Below are 14,912 nucleotides of genomic sequence, written 5' to 3' on the forward strand. Positions count from 1 at the left end.
ATCGCGGATTTAGCTCGCAGCGTCAAGCCGGCGAGGTAAGCTATTTTACCCTTTATAGGACACTTGTTTTTCATAGTTTGACTCTATGCGGGATCTAAAACTCCCTTTACCTTTGACAGGCCTGGCAAAAGTCGTCCGGGCAGGTTAACTGTCCGGCTCCCTTGCTAGAAGACCCAGCGGATGCCCAATTAACGAGGCTGCTGGCTCCGGCGCCTTATGTGGTGCCGGAGAAGAAGGCCAAGAAGAAGGCCATGGGAACTCGAAAGAGTTCCCGGCGCCAGGTGTTGTCGGACTCATCGTCCGATGACTCCTAAGAGGACTCCTCCCGCGAAGGCGAGAAGGAAAAGGAGGCCTCTCCCCCAGCGGGGGGAGAGAAGAAAAGGAAGGCCGCCCCAATGGGGGAGGCCGAAGGGTCCAAGAAGGGAAGGACCCTCCCCCCGGACTACTCCACCAACGCCGACGACGATGAAGAGGAGTGGCCACCTAGGACTAAGCCCCTGGCGACTTCGTAAGTGTCCGGATACCAGAATAACTCATGGTGTTTCATTTGTCGCATAGAATCTCTTAACGCCAAATATAACCCTGCAGCGCGCCCAAGGACGGGCTCGACACTTCAACGAGAGGCTCCCTGGCATCATTGGACGTGAATAGCACTTTACTTCCGGCCGTCTCCTCTCCTCGCACTGCGGATGACGCCGAGGTGGGGTCCCAAAAGGGGCCCAGCCAGGAGGAGGAGGTCCCGGAGGTGCCGCAAGGCAACCTCTCGGACTTTGGGCACGAGGGGGATCAAACCCCGAAGGGCTCTGAGTTCGGCCCTGGGACGGACTCCACACCGGAACCTTCAGTGGTTCCGGAGTCCAGCGGGCGGTCCCTTCGTAAGAAGGGCGAGACTGCGACACCGTTGACCTCCGTCCAACCGGAGGCGCCGGATAATTTGCTGGAGGCGCTTAACGGCGCATCCATCAATGAGGAGCACCGCACTGTTACGAGTGTGGTGATCCAGAAAGTTTAGTCTGCCAAGAGCGGGCTGACTGAAGCCTGTGCCAGCCTTCTAACAGGCTTTGAGGTATGTAGTTAAGATATGTAAAAATATTATCGCATAGACAGTAGCCCCTGATGCTCAGTTTGGTGTTCGGAAAGAAAAGCCGAATTGAGGATCTAAAAATATGTACGCAGGAGTCTAACATAAGAATGTCAATATGGGAATGCAGGCTGCGCTGCTGACCTCTGCCGCACTTACTGCGGAGGTCAATGCAATTAAGCAGAGCCTCGAGCGGTCCGAGAACGAGCTCGGCATTGCCAAGAAGCAGCTCGAGGACAAGGAAGGTAAGTAATACCTTATGGAAGTATATAAAAGATGTGGTTGCAAAAAATAACAGGAATAACGGGAAAATTGCATGGGCCACGAACGAAGTGGCGACCCTGAAGGAAGCGGTGTCCAAGGCCGAAAGCAATGCGGCCGCGGAACGCACCGAGCGAGAGAAGCAGGAGGCGCGGGTGGCGGAGGTGCGGCAAGAGCTCCACGATGGGAATGATGATGGAACAGCGGAGGAAGACCCCTCCAAGAAACAGCCTAAGCGCCGGCGTCAGCGGCGCCGCTCTAAATCCCGCCACAGCAAGAATGGAGATTCCGGCACCGGAGACAATAACACCCCGGACAGTGCCAAAGACAACCCCCTCCAGCAAGATTCAGCACAGGAGGATGAAGAAGCCAGCCCTCATGAGAGAGCGGCAGACAAAGAGGTAGAGCACGATAATTACATGCCTCCCTCCGGAGACGAGGCAAGCCTCGACGACGACGAATTCGTCGTGCCTGAGGATCCCGTCGAACAAGAGCGTTTTAAACACAAGCTTATGGCACGTCAAGCAGCCTCAAGAAAAAGCAGCAACAGCTTAGAGCTGACCAAGATTTGCTAGCCGACAGATGGACTGAAGTCCTTGCGGCCGAAGAGTACGAACTCGAACGCCCCTCCAAAAGCTACCCCAAACGCAAGCTGCTGCCCCGATTAGAGGAAGAAGCATATAAACCTACATCACCATCGCACAATACGACCGACCGGCCACCTCGTGGCCGCGACAGAGAGGCCTCTAGGCCCTCCACTAAAGCCATACCCCGGCATCGCTCGAAAAGTACAAAGCCACGGGGGAATGCGTCGGACTTGCGAGACATATTGGAGGATAAGGCAAGACAATCAAGATCGATCTACGGATCGCATGGGTCCCCCATGATACGCGACGACAACCGTCGCGCCGGATACAACAATTCTGGCTGGGCCGAACACAGTAGACAAAGCTCGCTTGAGCTACGTCGTGATATAGCCCAATATAGAGGCGCCGCACACCCACTATGCTTCACAGATGAAGTAATGGATCATCAAATCCCCGAAGGGTTTAAACCCGTGAACATTGAATCCTATGATGGCACAACAGACCCCGCGGTTTGGATCGAAGACTATCTCCTTCATATCCACATGGCCCGCGGTGATGATCTTCACGCCATCAAATACCTCCCACTCAAGCTTATAGGACCAGCTCGGCATTGGCTTAACAGCTTGCCAACAGAATCAATTGGGTGTTCGGAGGACCTGGAAGCCACATTCCTTGATAACTTCCAGGGCACATATGTGCGACCACCAGACGCTGATGACCTAAGCCACATAATTCAGCAGCCAGACGAATCGGCCAGACAATTCTGGACACGGTTCTTAACCAAGAAAAATCAAAACGTCGGCTGTCCGGATGCGGAGGCCCTCGCAGCCTTCAAACACAACATCCGCGACGAGTGGCTTGCCCGGCACCTAGGACAGGAAAAGCCAAAATCCATGGCCGCCCTCACATCACTCATGACCCGCTTCTGCGCGGGAGAGGACAGCTGGCTAGCCCGCAGTAACAACCTCAACAAAAATCCTGGCAGTCCGGATACCAAGGACCGCAATGGCAGGTCACTTCGCAACAAGCACAAATGCCGCATTAACGGCTATAATACTGAGGATACGGCAGTCAACGCCGGATTCATAGGCTCCAAACCCAGTCAGCGGAAAAAGCCATTCAAAAGAACTACTTCGGGTCCGTCCAATTTGGACCGAATACTCGACCGCTCGTGCCAGATACACGGCACCCCCGAAAAGCCAGCTAATCACACCAACAGGGATTGTTGGGTATTCAAGCAGGCAGGCAAGTTAATTGCCGAAAACAATGACAAGGGGCTGCATAGCGATGACGAGGAAGAGACCCGGCCGCTGAACAATAGAGGACAGAAGGGTTTCCCCCCACAAGTGTGGATGATGAACATGATATACGCAACCCACATACCCAAAAGGGAGCGGAAGCGTGCACTCAGGGACGTATATGCGGTGGAGCCAGTCGCCCCAAAGTTCAATCTATGGTCCTCTTGCCCGATCACTTTTGATCGAAGGGACCACCCCACCAGCATCTGCCATGGCGGGTTCGCCGCATTGGTTCTAGACCCAATCATCGATGGGTTTCACCTCACTAGAGTCCTGATGGACGGCGGCAGCAGCCTGAACCTGCTTTACCAGGATACAGTGCGCAAGATGGGCATAGACCCCTCAAGGATTAAACCCACAAAGACGACCTTCAAAGGCGTCATACCAGGTGTAGAGGCCAATTGTACAGGCTCAGTTACACTGGAAGTGGTCTTCGGATCCCCGGATAACTTCTGAAGCGAGGGGTTAATCTTCGACATAGTTCTGTTCCGCAGCGGCTATCATGCACTGCTCGGACGAACCGCGTTTGCAAAATTCAATGCGGTGCCACACTACGCATACCTCAAGCTCAAGATGCCAGGCCCTCTAGGAGTCATCACGGTCAACGGAAACACCGAACACTCTCTCCGAACGGAGGAGCATACAGCTGCCCTCACGGCGGAGGTTCAGAGTTGCCTCTCAAGGCAATTCTCGAGTCCGGCTGCTAAGCGACCGGACACCATCAAATGCGCTCGGAGTAACCTACAACAAGACCACCTGGCAGGTTCCGAGCACGCGTAGCAATGCGGCCCCAACCCTAGCCCTTGCAAAATTGCAAAACCAGTACTCCGCGAACATCACTACGCTCTAGAAATACCATGGGCAAAGGGGGAGGGGCACGACCACGGCAGGCCCAGAGTGCGGCTCAACCACACCAGGGGCTCCCAAATAGGTCATCATCTTTCTTTTTATTTTTTTTCTTTCCTCAGGACTCCGTTTACCAGAGGCCCTGTCCGGCAGTAGACCCGCCGGACTCACGATACAACAGCCAGGGAAGAAGAAAGGCCACGACGAGTATCCAGGTGGTCTCCATTCCGAGCATTATACCTGTTTATACACCATTCCGCAGCCTACCCCTGGAAGGGGACATGCTAAATAGTTCCACCCCTTGCTTATCGCACTATTTGTATCGTCCTGCATTCATGGCAGTATTTTTTGAATAAACAATGCATCGCTTTTTGCCTATAATTGCATTCCTTGCTTATACATATGTTCATTTATGACATGTTGCATCCGTACACTTTGGTACGGCTAAATACACCAGGGGCTTAAGTTCCCCACATTGTGGTGTGATAAGTCCGAACACTTTCACAAGTGCGGCACCCCGAACTTATAGCATTATATGTATCGGCTCCGAATCATGTCTTGGGTCAATAGTTGGGTTTGCCCGTCTCCCATGTTTTGGTACCTTACGTTCCGTTATATCGGCTAAGGTAGTGCTGGGAGAACCACTGCGATTGTGCCCCAGTTGAGCTGGGCGAGCACCTCAGTGGAGAAAGCTAAAACTGACCGTCATGATGGGGCGAGAGCCGGTCGCTGTTCGAGAGGTTTTTTCGAGTCCCTAAAGACTTATGCTGCTTAGAGCGAGGAACCGGCTTTGTCCGGCCCAGGCGTGGATAGCGCCCCGAATTCGGCCTTCCGAACACTAGGGGCTTCGCCGAAATTTAAAATTATAGAATTCTATGGCTAAGTGAGAGTGTTCAAGCATTATAAGTCCGGTTGCCTCGTTCGTTGTGTTGAGTACCTCCCTAGATGGACCCAAAAATGGGAACACGAGCGCTCAAGTTTATTCCAAACACCCCAGCACTTGTGGCATGGGGGCTAAAGCCGATGACTTGACATCTCTCAGATTTGATAAACGGCCGCACAGAAGGTAATATTTTAAATTAACAAGCGTTTCTTAGCGCATATGAACAAAGTTTTCAGCGCACAGGATAACAAAATGCGAGTCTACTCAAATATTACATCTTTGGAGCACTCACCCGCAATAATGCGGGCACCCTTCAGGACACCCTTATAATACATCTCGGGCGTGCGATACTCCTTGCCCGGCGGTGGCGCGTCCGTCACAAGCTTCTCAGCGTCCATCCTACCCCAGTGCACTTTAGCACGGGCAAGGGCCCGACGGGCACCTTCAATGCAGGCGGAGTGCTTGATGACTTCAACCCATGGACAAGCATCCACCAACCGCCGCACCAGGCCAAAGTAGCTCCCAGGCATGGCCTCTTTGGGCCATAGCCGAACTATGAGGCCCTTCATGGCCTGTTCGGACACCTTGTGGAGCTCGACCAGCTGCTTCAGCTGGTCGCTAAGGGGCACCGGATGTCCGGCCTCAGCATACTGAGACCAGAACACCTTCTCCGTCAAGCTCCCCTCCTCGGCTTTGTAGAAAGCGGCAGCATCGGACATGCTATGGGGCAGATCTGCGAACGCTCCTGGAGAGCTCCGAATTCGGGTAAGTAACAGGTAATTCACTTTTACATGCTTGCTTTGCATGAAGAATGCCTTACCCGCCGCTATTTTCTTCAATGCCTCGATTTCCTGGAGGGCCTTGTGGGCTTCGGCCTTAGCGGCTTTGGCACTCTCAAGAGCCGACGCAAGCTCGGACTCTCGAGTCTTTGAGTCACGCTCCAAACTCTCGTGTTTTTCCACGAGAGCCTGGAGCTCTTGACGTACCTCCGCCACCCACGCCTCCTGCTTCTCTCGCTCGGCGTGTTCCGCGGCCGCATTGCGGTCGGCCACAGACACCGCCTCCTTTAGGGTCGCCACCTCGTTCGTAGCCCCTGGAGTACCCACGTTATCCTTGTCATTCCTCTTGCAACCAAATCCTTTTCTGTAAGGTACAGCTTTAATAAGGTGTTACTCACCTTCCTTGTCCTCGAGCTGCTTCTTGGCACGGCCGAGCTCGCTCTCGGACCGCTCGAGGCTCCGCTTCAAGGCATTGACCTCTGCAGTCAGTGCGGCAGAGGTCAGCAGCGCAGCCTGCATTCCCATATTGACATATTTTTGTTAAGACTCCTGCGTATATCTTTTTAGAGCCTCAGTCAAGCTTTCTTTCCGAACACCGAACCGAGCATCAGGGGCTACTGTCTATGTGGTACTATTTTACATATCTTAAAATTCTTACCTCAAAGCCTGTTAGAAGGCTGCTGCAGGCTTTGGTCAGCCCGCTTTTGGCGAGCTGAACCTTCTGAATCACCGCACTCATGACAGTGCAGTGTTCCTCATCGATGGAAGCACCGTTGAGCGCCTCCAGCAAGTTATCCGGTGCCTCCGGTTGGACGGAGGCCCCTGGCGTCACAGTATTGCCCTTCTTACGAAGGGGCCGCCCGCCGGACTCCAGAACCACTGCAGGTTCCGGTGCGGAGTCCGGTCCAAAGTCCGGGAGGTTGCCCTGTGGCACCTCCGGGGCCTGCTCCTCCTGGTGGGTCCCTTTCTGGGATCCCACCTCGGCGTCGTCGGCGTCACGGGGGGGAGGAGGCGGCCGGAAGTGAAGTGCTATTCACATCCGACGTACCCAAGGACCCGCTCGACGAAGCGGGAAGATCGTCCTTGGACGGACTACAGGGTTGTATGTGGCGTTAAAAGATGCTATGTGACAAAAAGAAAAATTATGAGTTATTCAGGAGTCCGGATACTTACGATCTCGCCAGGGGCTTTGCCCTTGAGGGCCACTCCTCGTCGTCGTCGCCGACGTCGGCGGAACAGTCCGGGGGAAGGGTCCTTCCCTTCTTGGACCCTTCGGCCTCCCTCGTTGGGGAGGCCTTCCTCTTCTTCTCTCCCCCCGCTAGGGGAGAGGCCTCTTTCTTCTCCTCCTCGTCCTCGTGGGAGGAGTCAGCCTTGGAGTCATCGGAGGATGAATCCGATAACACCTGACGTCGGGAAATCCTCCGGGTTCCCGTGGCCTTCTTCTTGGCCTTATTCTCCGGCACTACGTAAGGTGCCAAGACCAGCAGCCCTGTCAGACGGGCATCCGCTGGGTCTTCTGGGAGGGGAGCCGGATAGTTAACCTGTCCGGACGTCTCCTGCCAGGCCTGTTAAAGGTATTGGGAGTTTAGATCCCACATAGAGTCAAACTATGAAAAGCAAGTGTCCCATAAAGGATAACATGGCTTACCTCGCCAGCCGGACGCTGCGAGCTGAATCCGCGATCTTCGGTAGCGGATGCGGGAGCCTCGGCGCCCTTGAACAGCACCCTCCATGCCTCTTCGTATGTAGTGTCAAAGAGCCCTCTCAAGGTCTGGTGCTGTGCCGGATCGAACTCCCACAAGTTGAAGTCCCGCTGTTGGCAGGGGAGAATCCGGCGGATGAGCATGACCTGGATTACGTTGACAAGCTTGAGCTTCTTGTTCACCTGGGTTTGGAGACAGGATTGGAGTCCGGTCAGCTCTTTCGAATTACCCCACAGTAGGCCCTTCTCTTTCCAGGAAGTAAGCCGCATGGGGATGCCAGATCTAAATTCGGGGGCCACTGCCCATTCAGGGTCACGCGGCTCGGTGATGTAGAACCTCCTCGATTGCCACCCTTTGATGGTTTCCACGAAGGCACCCTCGAGCCAAGTGACGTTGGGCATCTTGCCCACCATGGCGCCTCCGCACTCCGCTTGTCTGCCCTTCACAACCTTCGGCTTGACATTGAAGGTCCTTAGCCACAAGCCGAAGTGGGGCTGGATGCAGAGGAAGGCCTCGCACACGACGATAAACGCCAAGATGTTGAGGATGAAATTCGGGGCCAGATCATGGAAATCCAGGCCATAGTAGAACATGAGCCCCCGGACAAAGGGGTGGAGTGGGAAGCCCAGTCCGCGGAGGAAATGGGGAAGGAATACCACCCTCTCATGGGGCCCGGGGGTGGGGATGAGTTGCCCCTCGTCGAGGAGCCGGTGCGCAATATCGCTGGATAAATATCCGGCATTGCGCAGCTTCTTGATGTGCTCCTCCGTAATGGAGGAGGCCATCCACTTGCCTCCCGCTCCGGACATGGTTGGAGAGGGTTGAGGTGAGATGTGCGGACTTGGGCGCTGGAGCTCGAGTGCGCGGAGATGGATAAGCAAAGGATGAAGAAGGCGTAGGTGAAAAGGTGGATCCTTATCCACTTATATATGGGAGGACGAAACTATGTGTCCCCACCAGCCTGGTAAAACTCGCTTATCTCCCAAGCGCCGCAATCAATGGCGCGGTTGGGTTACCCACGTCCGTATTGATGGGAATCCCGGGATAAGGGGAACACAATCTCTGCTTCGACAAGACGTGCCAAGGAAACCGCTTCGCTAAATGCGCTGAGGTGGTATGAAAAAAACGATTCGAGTAAAGGCTTGGCCGTGGCATGACGTCATGCTACGAAATACGTCAGCAGATTGAAGTTGTGTAAATATTATTCTCTCAACAGTGGTGTGTGGAATTTGCAGAGCCGGACACTATCCTGGTGTTCACAATCTTCTATGAATTATTCGGAGGAGGAACCTGCCTTGCAATGCCGAAGACAATACGCGCGCCGGACTCGTCGTCATTGAAGCCTGGTTCAGGGGCTACTAAGGGAGTCCTGGACTAGGGGTGTCCGGATAGCCGAACTATCATCATTGGCCGGGCTCCAAGACTATGAAGATACCAGATTGAAGACTTTGTCCCGTGTCCGAATGGGACTTTCCTTGGCATGGAAGGCAAGCTTGGCAATACGGATATGTAGATCTCCTACCATTGTAACCGACTCTGTGTAACCCTAGCCCTCTCCGTTGTCTATATAAACCGAAGGGTTTTAGTCCATAGGACGAACAACAATCATACCATAGGCTAGCTTCTAGGGTTTAGCCTCCTTGATCTCGTGGTAGATCTACTCTTGTACTACCCATATCATCAATATCAATCAAGCAGGAGTAGGGTTTTACCTCCATTGAGAGGGCCCGAACCTGGGTAAAAACATCGTGTCCCTTGTCTCCTGTTACCATCCGCCTAGACGCATAGTTCGGGACCCCCTACCCGAGATCCGCCGGTTTTGACACCGACGTCGGTGCTTAGGCTGTTTCTTGGAGGGGTCATCCTCCGCTGTTCCATCGCCATTCCCATCTTTTGGGATGTCCAACATGTAAATGTCATATGACGAGGTGGCCTTCCAGTGCCCTGTAGGCGCTGGTTCTTGGTCGTCTCCTGCATCGTCGTCCATACCGTCGATGTCTTCAGAGTCGAAGTCAAGCATGTCGGTTAAGTCATCGATAGTGGCTACGAAGTGGGTGGTGGTGGGCTTTGAATTTCTTCGTCGTCCGCATCCCAACCTTTATGACCATAATCCGGCCAGGGCTCTCCTGATAAAGAGAGAAACTTTAGCGAATTCAGGATGTCGCCAAAGGGCGAGTGCTGAAAGATGTCCATAGCAGTGAACTCCATGATTGGCGCCCAATCAGATTTGATTGGCAGGGGCGCGGAAGGTTCGGGGTCTAGAGAGGAGTCCGGCGCCTTGGAGTCACGAGCTCACAAAGGACAGGGTTGGTGTTCGGCTCAACCGCCGTAGAGATAGCAGCCCCCGAGGCGGTGTCCAGCCACCCATCCTCGATCGGCATAGTCGGCTCTGAGCTAAGGGTCGGAGTGGACACTTGTGCGGCCTCCAGGGCACTGTCCGGCAGCAGAGCTAGATCATGCCCATCGTGATAGTGCGGCGCGCTTGGCTGTGGCTCGAACCTGTTGAAGATCAAGTCTCCGCGGGCGTCTGCCGTGTAGTTTAAACTTCCAAATCTGACCTGATGGCCAGGGGCGTAGCTTTCAATCTGCTCCAGATGGCCAAGCGAATTGGCCCGCAGTGCAAAGCCGCCGAATACGAAGATCTGTCCGGGGAGAAAAGTCTCACCCTAGACCACATCGTTGTTGATGACCGAAGGAGCCATCGGGCCTAAAGATGACGACACAGAGGAACTCTCAATGAAAGCACCAATGTCAGTGTCAAAACCGGCGCATCTTGGGTAGGGGGTCCCGAACTGTGCGTCTAGGCGGATGGTAACAGGAGACAAGGGACACGATGTTTTTACCCAGGTTCGGGCCCTCTCGATGGAGGTAAAACCCTACTCCTGCTTTATTGATATTGATGATATGGGTAGTACAAGAGTAGATCTACCACGAGATCAGAGAGGCTAAACCCTAGAAGCTAGCCTATGGTATGATTGTTGTTCGTCCTATGGACTAAAACCCTCTGGTTTATATAAGCACCAAAGAGGGTTAGGGTTACACAGAGTCGGTTACAATGGTAGGAGATCTACATATCTGTATCGCCAGGCTTGCCTTCCACACCAAGGAAAGTCCCATCCGGACACGGGACGGAGTCTTCAATCTTGTATCTTCATAGTCCAGGAGTCCGGCCGAAGATGATAGTTCGGCTATCCGGACACCCCCTAGTCCGGGACTCCCTCAATGATATTGACTTCAATCACAAGGTATACCACTCCATGATTGGTTCTTTATTGTACTTATGTGCATCTAGGCCAGATATAATGCTTAGTGTTTGCATGTGTGCCCGATTTCAAGCTACACCGAAGGAATCACACCATAAGGTTGTGAAGCATATTCTTTGATATCTAGCTCACACACCAACACTAGGACTATGGTACCCCAAGGGCTCTACTTTTGATATCGTTGGATATTCTGACTCTGACTATGCTGGTGATCGTGTGGACCGCAAGTCAACATCTGGTACTTGTCATTTCCTCGGACGATCTTTGGTCTGTTGGTCCTTGAAGAAACGGAACTGCGTATCACTGTCTACTGCGGAAGCTGAGTACATTGCTTCTGGTTCTTGCTGTGCTCAATTGCTGTGGATGAAGCAAACTCTCAAGGACTACGGCATCAACGTGAAGAATGTGCCTCTCTACTGTGGAAATGAGAGTGCCATCAAGATTGCTCACAACCCAGTTCAGCACTCGAAGACAAAGCACATTCAGATTCGTCATCATTTTCTTTGCGATCATGTGTTGAAGGGCGACATCTTTATTGATCATGTGAAGACTGAAGAACAGCTAGCCGATATCTTCACAAAGCCCTTGGATGAGAAGAGATTTAGCAAGTTGCGGTGTGAGCTAAATATCTTAGAGTCTTCCAGTGTTCTTTGAAAAAGGACACTCATCCTAACACTAATATGCAAAATTGATGACTTAGATGTGCAACACATGAAGAAACGTTTTTCTTCAATCAATGAAGAATAACACTCTAAGTGTGAAGAAATTAATGAAGAATTTGATTCTCAGAACCCTACGACAATTGTACGCGGTGTCTGAAATCATCATTCTTATACGGTGGGTCACGCCACCACCAAAGTTGAAAATCTTTATTTTTGAAATTCTTCAGTTTTTTTCAAATTCTTCAATTTTGCAAAATCTTCACTGTTTCCGTCGTTTTTCTTCATTGGCTATATATATGAGTTTATGTCCTATACAGCATTCACTTATGGCTATTTCTTCAAGTTGCATTTTCTGCTAAGTGAATGTGATCGGACCATTTCCCCTCTATGCTATACTCAACCCAATCTATTCACAAGTTCTTCATGTGCGTTCTATTTGAAACTCGTTCAAAATCTTCACTGTGTCCTTGTCAGCTGAAGAAATTGCGAACGAAGCTTAAAATCTTATCTTATCCAAATTTTCGGTTTTTCCGCTCAAACCGTCCCGTATCCCACGATAGAATTATCCATTCACCCACGATCTCCACTTTTCTATTCATGGGTGACACATGTCAAGCGAATGAGAAGGGTCAGGGGCACGTTCGTCCTAAATCTTCGGGCAAACAGTTTTCCACTGCGACTATAAATACCCCCCTCACCCCTTCCTCACTTCCTTTACTCCGCTCGACCGCTCTCTCTCTCTCTTCACTCGAGCTTCTCAAACCCTAGCGTCGCTGCTACTCCATCGTCGCCGGTGAGGAAGAGCTTCACTGCCTCGACCTCGTCGCCGTCGTACTCGCGCCGGCCGCGGAAATCTTCACTCCGCCGCCGCCGTAGCTGTCTTCCTCCGCCAAGTTAGGGCGTGGAAGATCTGAACTGACGAGCTTCAAATCTACACTTCTCAGTTCGTCGTGTTCTTCATCAGGGTAATTAAAAGTTACTTTTACTGCCCTCTTTGATTCAAATTTTCTCAACAATATCTTCAAAGGTGTTTTATTCTTCAAATCCTCACACACAAAACACCTCACTAGTCATCTGCTCTTGATTCGTTTCTCTAAGCATCATTTATCTTCAAGATTCCTCAATTGTGTGGATCCTCAATCTATACAACTCTGGAACCTAAGACAAAGAACGCTTAGTGAAATTCTTCAAGACTCATCTGGTCAAATTCCTCAAACTTGTTCTTTTTGAAAACCTTCTGAGAACGCATATGACCTCTTCAAATTCCTCGCAACTATACTCTGTTCACAAGTACTCATGTCCGCTGATGAATCACTAGGTTCTCATCAACTTAACTCATTTGCAGCGTTCCTCGAAGAAAAGTTGCATACTTCTTCAGAGAATTCGATTGTTCAAATCCCTCAACTGAAGAATATGGCAGATGGTAAGAAACCACAGAAAGGAGGAAAGAGGCCTGAGGTCATGACTGCATTTGAAATACCTGAGGACATCTATGCTGACTATTGCACACCTGACGAGGCTAAGTTCGGAAAGGAGAACAAAAATCAGCGCAAGGTGCGCATACAGAGGATTGAAAGGAGATGGGCAAGAGAATGGAGGGAGTACAGATATGTAACTCCAAAGTATATTAAGAAATTCGCACTAAATCCTCCATGCCCAAGAGCTCCATTGGCACCTAGCCAAGAAGCTGACCCCACCAGCATCAAGCGTGGTGAGGATTTCCCTGAAGAATGGGCCAAACGCCAAGCCAAGTTGGCAAGACAAGCCAAAGAAGCAGTGAGGAAATTCAATGAAGACTCTGCTTTTGCTGCTGCCACTGAGGCCTCTGTCAGGCCTAGAAAATCAATGGCAAAGAAGCCCGCTCACAAGCCAAGTGCTTCACCAACTGTGCCCTCACGGCCAAGTTCCTTAGCAATGCCCTCACGGCCAGAATCTTCAAAGCCCTCATGGCCAGATTCTTCAAAGCCCTCACAGCTAGTTCCTCATGCTGCTCCTGCTCCTCCAAAGTCCTCAACTCCTCCCCCAAAGTCCTTAGTTGCTCCGGCAAAGTCCTCAACACCTATACATCTGGCCACGTGCCAAAGGACTGCAGGCATCTCTATTGCCTCTGGTGTCTCAGCGAGTTCCTCAGCTGCACCAAACTCTTCATCAGGCCCCACTCTGCTGAAGACAAAGGCAACAGCTGGTCGAGGTCATCGGCCAAATCTAAAGAAGAAACAGGTTGCCTTCCAAGTGCCATCTGACGATGAAGCTGATGATGATGAACTTGCAGAAATCATCAGAGACAGGCAAGAAAGGGCCGCTAGAGCCAAAGGCACAAATGTGCCACTGCTTTTGGATCCAAAGGCGATCCTCGACTACATTGATCTCTGGCACAAGGAACCAAACACTCCTATGCCTGATTTTCATTTGACTCCTGGCCAAAGTCACATGCTGATCCATTTCATCACTTAAGAGAAATGGAAATTTGAGAAGGCTAGACAAATCAAGAAGGCTCAGTTCAGGAAAGAGAAGTTCCTGAGGAAAAACGTTGTCAAAATGACAAATGATGAACTCCTCAAGATCCAGTCTGAAATCAAAGCCCTTAGCGATGATTTCAATGCTTATTATGCTGATTAGCAAGGAGCCAAAGTCAGGTTCGTTAAACTGACTGAGAAGTTCACCAATGTTGCAGCCCCATCAAAACAAGAAATTCCTCAAGCTGAAGCCTCTACTCAGCAAACTGAAGAACATGCCAGCACCGCTGATGACTTTTAGGCTGCTGATGAAAATGCTAGTTCTAGGGCTGATGACTCCATTCCAGCCACTGAAGACATTGCCAGGGCATCCACTAGTGGTGCGCCTGAAGAAAATGAAGAGGTCACGGCGACTGCATCAGTTGCGCCTGAGGAAATTCAGACAGATTCCTCAGCTCCTACTGCGCCTACACCAACTCCTACCCTTCCATCTGCATCAGATGTGAGGAAGAACAAGGCTGCAGAGAGAGCTGCAGTGAAGAAAAGGAAAGCATCATCTACTTCAGATTCTTCAGCTCCGAAGAAAATGAAGCCTCTGACCAGCTCACTTGAAAATCCAATTGATGTTGTTCCGATTTCTACCCTGCCATCAAAGGACCTTGTTCCTTTTGGTGAAAAATATGTGATCCCTAGCAGATATGATGAAGAAAATCATTCTGCTGCTTCGTCAGAGCAGATTGATGAAGAAATTGAAGTGGATGCGATCCCTTCAATGCCTGTTGCTTCCTCGCCAATGCCTCAGTTCACAGCTGAAGAGGCTGGCGTTGAAGAAATTGAAGATGAAGACGCGGATATTGGATGCACTACACCTGTGATGAATGATGACTTTTGGGAAAGTCAGCATCCCAATTCTCCACTCTTCACCCCAATACAACAAATACCTCAGTCCCCTGCACCAACCGTTCAAATGGGCTCTGAAGAAACTCATCCTACCTCGTCTGTGCATGAAGAAATTCCAGCCACTAGTGCTGAAGAAACTGTTGCTGCTGATCCTTTGAACACGCAGACTACCACTGAAGAGGAACCAGAAATT

Source organism: Triticum dicoccoides, chromosome 3B (assembly GCF_002162155.2).
Source record: "Triticum dicoccoides isolate Atlit2015 ecotype Zavitan chromosome 3B, WEW_v2.0, whole genome shotgun sequence".
Lineage (NCBI taxonomy): Eukaryota > Viridiplantae > Streptophyta > Magnoliopsida > Poales > Poaceae > Triticum > Triticum dicoccoides.